Source organism: Heterodontus francisci, chromosome 30 (genome assembly GCF_036365525.1).
Source record: "Heterodontus francisci isolate sHetFra1 chromosome 30, sHetFra1.hap1, whole genome shotgun sequence".
In the NCBI taxonomy this organism is placed as follows: domain Eukaryota; kingdom Metazoa; phylum Chordata; class Chondrichthyes; order Heterodontiformes; family Heterodontidae; genus Heterodontus; species Heterodontus francisci.
The window spans coordinates 33,862,984-33,868,983 of record NC_090400.1 but is presented as its reverse complement, the minus strand read 5'-3'; positions in this window follow the sequence as shown (position 1 = coordinate 33,868,983).

Below are 6,000 nucleotides of genomic sequence, written 5' to 3'. Positions count from 1 at the left end.
TGAAGACTGTGGTAACACTGTGAGGATTTAGTATGGTGCTTCTTATTTATCTAATTTTATTACTCAATAGTGAAATTAAATTATAAAAAATCCCTCATATGCATTTTCACAACTTTGCTGATTGTTGAAAGATTTTTGGGTTAATAAAATGAGAATGATGTGGTTTGATGAGCGCATTCCACTGTTCAGCCTAGTACTCAGTAAATGTTAGTGAAAAGATACATTTGGAAGCAAAATGAAATAATATTTATTTGTAAATGTGAGAAGGCAAAGTGGATGAATCTACTGCAGAAGTGTGAGAGACTGAAATATTATACATTTAAACAGAATGTCTTTCATTACCTAAATCTGATCTGTGCACTTAACTCTTGGGATGCTGTAAAAACTATTTCAGCATTTATTTGTCATACATTACAAAGGGTTTCAGTTCCTCCTTTACAAAGAGTGTCTATCACTAACATGCTGTTTCTTTTAACCAGTGGTGACTTAAATGAAGGTACATGAATATTGAATACATGAATTTGGATTTATTCTTTACCAATATACTGAGCTACATAGCCCACTGGTCTTGATTTGGACAGCATGCTTTTTTTTATAGGATCTGCTTTAGTTCCATATGTTACAGTGCAAAACAGGTAAAAAGCAGCCTGATAATGGCCTTAAAAGACTGCCATTCCTACTATGATCAGCAGATGCTAATAATTTAACACCAGGACATACGTCTGTTAGTTTTTCCATACTTTAGCTGAAGACTTCAGCTGCATGTGAATGAGGGTGATTCATAAATCACTTGGAAGATGATGCAACTGACTCCCTTTACTGGCAGTGCAAATAGTGAAAAGCACTTAATGTAGTGCTTTGATGTGTGAGGGATTGGTTTTGTTGTATTAGTTAAGTAGCTTTGAGCAGGAGATTTACATAATCAGCAGGATGAAGCAATTTCATCCTTCCTTGTTATTTCTAGTGGAAGTGTCATTTTTTTTACACCATGTTCGTCACAAAATAGTCATGACAAGACAGTCACCAGATGTAGATGTGAGTAATTGCATGATTACGTGTACTGTGTTATCCAATAACCTGGATACTATGAGTTAACATTTTAAATTTCCATCACCTACCTATTGTCATAGCTGCAAGGAATATAGTTAGTGGCAATGGAAATCCATTAATGCTATTTTGAGACATGTTGCTGTTGCCTGTGTAAGGCCTGTAAAGCTATAATACATATAAATTGCGACCAGAGGTGTATTTACTACGTAGCATTGTGCCTTAGACTAAAATATTTTCTGACTGTTTAAAAGATCACTTTGCCAAGTACGTGCTTTTTATGCAACCAACTGATTTCATAATAGATGAGCACATATGGCTTTGCGATTACATTCATGAAAAAGATTTGTTCAGTAGGCATGTTCGTTTCAAATCTATCCCCCGTCGCCCCCCCCCCCCCCACCTCCTCCTCGTCCACCTGCTGACAAAGGTAATGTATTTGTTGTCTTCACTGAGATTAAGTTACAGGGTGCACTAGAAATAAGGGAATGTGCTGCTTGCAAAGGGTATTGATAAAAAGCACAGCTCGCTGAGATTAATAAATGGGTAGAGCTAAATTCCTGACCCAGTTTTGTTTTGAATGAGAAAAGAATAAGGTAATAATTATATACTATGTTCTAGATAGGATACAGCAGCTGTTCAGTTTCTTTTGAAATTATAATTAAAATCATTGCAAAAATATAAATTAATCATTGCCATTAAGCCTATATAATAGAAAAAAAAATTCTTCCATCTTTTTGTGCTGTTTCTCTCTCCTCGTTCCTTTCTGAAGGTGTTGAATCGTTACTGTGTGCTAGTGTAAAGATCTATGAATGCCAGGTCCTGTACATTAACACACTAAATGCCCATTCTTCCTGTTTATGCCCTGACTGAGAGTTAGCAGGCTATTTGACTGCAGAGGGCATCAAAGATGAACTGGATCCTGCCTTCAAGCATGCACACTTGCAGTAGAAATTGTAGGTTAGGGATTAAGAGTGGGAACCTTGACTGATTAGTGCTTCCCTAAACTAGGGGCACTAAGGTGAATTATTATGCCCCCAAATCACCTAGATTAATAAACTGAATGCAGATGAAGTATTGAATCTGACACATTGGGCTGAATTTTTACAGCTCATTGCCAAGATCGGTGGCGAGCTCCAAAAACTGCATGGCACACGTGCGGGAGCTGCTGCGATATTTTGCGCGGTGGCTCATTAACATGGAGGGAGTGGACCGCCTGCCCCTGATGATGTGGGGGGCGAGTGCTTCATCCCTGGCAACGGCGTCCGACGCCATTTTTAAAGGGCTTGAAGCCTTGACAAGTCATTTAAATTTTTAAAGAGAACTACATGTTGCATTTAAATTTAAACATTCAATAAAAGATCGAAGCCCCTCTTCCACACCCCCAATGACCAAACAAATTATTTATTTCTCTCACCCACCACCCAGCAACCCCCACCCGAAAAAGACTTTTTTGCTGGTCCCGAACTTTCACCCCCAAACTTTAATATCTTTAAATTTCAACCCCTTCCCACCATCCCCTTAGCTAATAGTAAGAGCTTTCCCCGCTCTCCTCTTCTCCTGTCCTGAAAATTTCACTCCTCCCCTCTCCCCACCAGTGTCCCGACTCGGATCTCCGAACAGAGACACCCTGGCAGCTCGAATGGTTAAATATTTTAAAATCCTAGCTTGCCCAACTTTCATACCTCTCAGCTCTCATCAGGTAAACCTCATCCGTTCTCATTCAGGGGATGCGGTAGAGCACAATGCAGATGCGGAGCGCAGCAGGAAGCCTGGACCTGACATCATCAAGCCTGATATGCATGACAGCAAAAGGTTTTTCAAGTAATATGGCTGGAAGAAGCTGCATGCTGAGGTAGTGCACCCTCCTATTAGCTGCTATGTGGCAGCACTGACGATGACCATGGAGAAGTCTGATGCCCACTTTATGTCACACCATCAGAGGCAACCTCCCAGCTGAAGGAAAACGTGCAGTGACCGGATGCAGAAGTAGTGGCCCAAAAATGAGCGAAAAAAGAAAAGAAAATGTTTTCACTGTTTGGGTGCTCCTGGTAGGTTTTTATTTTGATTCTATTAAATTCTAATTTTGTTTTTTCTGCAGCTAACGCCAATCGCTGACCAGGAGAAGATAACCTGCTCCTAACCATGTCACTGTAGCCTCTTAATACATTTCATAGATCAGAGTGCATTCATGATCAGATTTCCTCGCTCAAGTATCAAGCTTGTACTCAGCGATTCCCCTTGACAACTCAGTTTAGATTAGAAAGTCACTATTTAGGAAATCTTGGGCACAGATCCATGCTCTAAGTACTCTGCGGTGACAACATTGCAATATCATTGCATTTTACCACAACCCTCCAGAGGTTTCCCGATATAACATTCACGAGGCTCTTAATTGTCAGATAGCATTTATTACCACTATTACATTGTTTGTGAAGCTTTGACTGATGATTATATTTCCTTCAAAATTTTGAACAAAGTTGGTGAAATTGTAATAAAGACAGGAAATGCTGGAAACACTCAGCAGCTCTGTGGAGTGGGAAGCAGTGTTAATAGGTTGGATTTTCAAAGCCCGCTGGAAGCAGAAGTAGGTGCCCGTGCGATTTGAAGATTGCATTCTTGGAGATAGGCACCGTATCCCGCTGTCCCCGCAACGCAAAACTATTCTTCGAAACGCCAGGAGGGAAGAAACTGCAAGCCCGCATGTTTCTAGTCAATCACTGGTTGAGCTCATTGTGAAGCTCATTAACAGGCTTGTCAGCAGGAGTTTCTGGTTTTCAATGGAAGCGCAAAGGGAGAACGCCATGTCTGGACCTTGTCAGGGTTTAGGAGACATGAACAATGCGGAGGGCCATGAAGATTATGGGAAGGTCTGATTAACATGCTGCAGAGGTTCAAACTAAAGCTCTGCTGGTCCAAAAGTGCCACGGAGTAGCCATTACTGGAGCTGTAAGACTTGCTTTTCTCGGTGGTAGGAATCTGGAAAGGGACGTGAGCCCACTGACACCAGGAGGTTAGCAAGGGAAAGCCAGTTGAACGCAAAAAGCCTAGCTGAGGGACTTCAGATGGGAACAGGCTACTGTGATATTGGACAGAGCAGCCAGGGTGAGCTTCAACAGATGCAACCTTCAGGACAGCAGGAGACCAGAGACACATTGGGGGGCTGCAAGGGCAAGCAGGCGCTACCCAAGATATCAGGTCTACTGCCTAAGAGTCAGTTACCTGCAAATGACAGAGCTCCAGTGCCATAGGAGCCTTTGCCTATCCAAGCCAAGCAGATGGTCTCGGACCTTTGTGCTGTGATCCAAAATGGCCCCGTGACAGTCCCTTACCTGCAGTCATCAAGGTCTCCATAACCCGTAATTTCTATGCAACTGGGTCGTTCCAAGGATCAGCTGTGGACCTAGATGGCATTTCGCAGTTGGCCACTCATCAAGTCGTCAGGCAGGTCATGGATGCCATATTCAGGAGGGTGGGGGACTATGTCCGCTTTGACACAGATGGACCTGTGCAGGCACAGAGGGCATTCGGTTATGTATCCATCGCAGGATTCCCCCGGTGCAGGGCATCATCGATTGCGCCCATGTGGCCATCCAGGCACCCAACAACTGGCCAGTGAGATCCATCAACAGGAAGAGCTTCCACTCTGATATGATCAGGTGAGAAAGAGGTCTAGGGTTCCCTTTCAGCCTTCAACTGGTCTTACTGTAACAGGGTTTAATTTTAAACACACCATATTTTTCGCTCCCCCTTGGTGAATCCTTGTTCACTGCTTTCCAATTATAAGGCAAAGAAACCAGCACAAACCGGCTTTCTTAGGTTTAAGAAGAAAAGTGAAATTTTATTAAACTTAAACTCTAATTCAGTTAACGCCTATGGATACACAACATGCACATGCTAGCATGCATACAGGATACACACATGCAGATAGGGACAGAAAAGAGCAGAAGAAATAAAGTGGAAAGGTTTGAGGCAATACCTGAAGAGTTTTTATTATGGGTCTTCAAGCTCACTGTAGAGTCCTTAATTGTAGGTAGATCTTGCTTTTCATTGGGGTCCAGTATTCTTAAACCTTGTTCACTGTAGGAGACTTTTCTCTCTTGGGGTTCATGTGTCTTCAATGGATTCAGTAGCTGGTGAGAAAGAGATGGGAGCAGGCAGGCAGACAGGAGGTCGCCTTCAGTCCAGGAGCATTCAGCTTTCTCCCCCCTCAGTTCAAAACTGTACAATTCAGAAAAAAACCCAGACTGCCAAGCAGGTTAGTCATGTGACTAACTGGTTTGACCACGTCTGTTTGTGGATTGTATTGGAGCAGGGGGTAGCTCCTTTGTTCCATGCACTGTCTGTTAATATGCAAAAATATCTTTCCAGCCAGGGGCCTTACAACCCCTTGTCACAGGCCTTCTCTTCTTCCCAGCAACAATTTGAAATTTAATGTCCATGTGGTGAAATTTGATGTGCCTCATTCTTGGCAGGTGGGGGCCTGCATGACAACTCCCTCAATGGCCAATTGGTCTGCGACCAAAACAAAACTTTCTCCATGTTGCGCTCGCTTTCCTGGCAGTTGCCATGACTCCCTCATCTTCTGCCAGTCCAGTTGCTTCATCTTCTCTCCATCCTTCAAAGTGCATAGATAGATCCTAGGGGAGAAGGGAATTTCCTTGAAGAGATGACTACTGACCCCTTTATGGGAGCCCCAGCTAAAGGCACAGAGGCGATAAAACCAATGCCACCTGCTCAGCAGGACAATCATTAAGCAGGCCATCGGGCTTTTGAAAATCGATTTCGGTGCCTGAATGTTGGGGGTTGCCCTCCAATACCCTCCTGCAAGGGTCTCTCCATGACATGACCCTCCAAAGAGGTGTGGATCTTGAGGACAGCGAGGCCCTGGAAGGAGACAACTCATCGGGGAGGAGCAGGAGGTAAGACAAGAGGAGGAAAAGGAGGTGGAGG